This window comes from Lipotes vexillifer, unplaced genomic scaffold (assembly GCF_000442215.2).
Source record: "Lipotes vexillifer unplaced genomic scaffold, Lipotes_vexillifer_v1.1 scaffold474, whole genome shotgun sequence".
Classification (NCBI taxonomy): domain Eukaryota; kingdom Metazoa; phylum Chordata; class Mammalia; order Artiodactyla; family Lipotidae; genus Lipotes; species Lipotes vexillifer.
Window position 1 is genome coordinate 593,480 of NW_006772385.1, and position 412 is coordinate 593,891.

The window sequence follows — 412 nt, forward strand, 5'->3', positions numbered from 1 at the left end:
GAGACAAGAAATAAATTAAAGCATATATATATATATATATATATATATATATATATAAACTTTATATACGATAGAGTCAGCATCATATCCAATGAACACTACTGGGGTAACTGGTTTACCATAAGGAAAACATAAAACTGGATTTCTACCTGACACCATGTACTAAAATAAATTCCAGATGACTTGAAGTTTTAGACATGAAAAACAAAATTTTAACACTGTCCATACCAAGCTACTGACCTAGCAATCCATTTTTAGTAACTTATTACGAGAAATTAATTGGTAAAGGGCAAAAAGATATATACAAGAATATATCTTCGATGGGCTTCCCTGGTGACGCAGTGGTTGAGAGTCCGCCTGCCGATGCAGGGGACATGGGTTCGTGCCCCGGTCCGGGAAGATCCCACATGCC

The 412-nt window shown here is 36.4% G+C and overlaps 1 protein-coding gene across 1 annotated transcript in view; it reads right to left on the minus strand.

The window, feature by feature from the left end:
* The window catches only part of RAPGEF5 (Rap guanine nucleotide exchange factor 5), a 172,589-nt gene that overhangs the window by 132,455 nt on the left and 39,722 nt on the right, over nucleotides 1–412 (minus strand). The window lies entirely within an intron of this gene.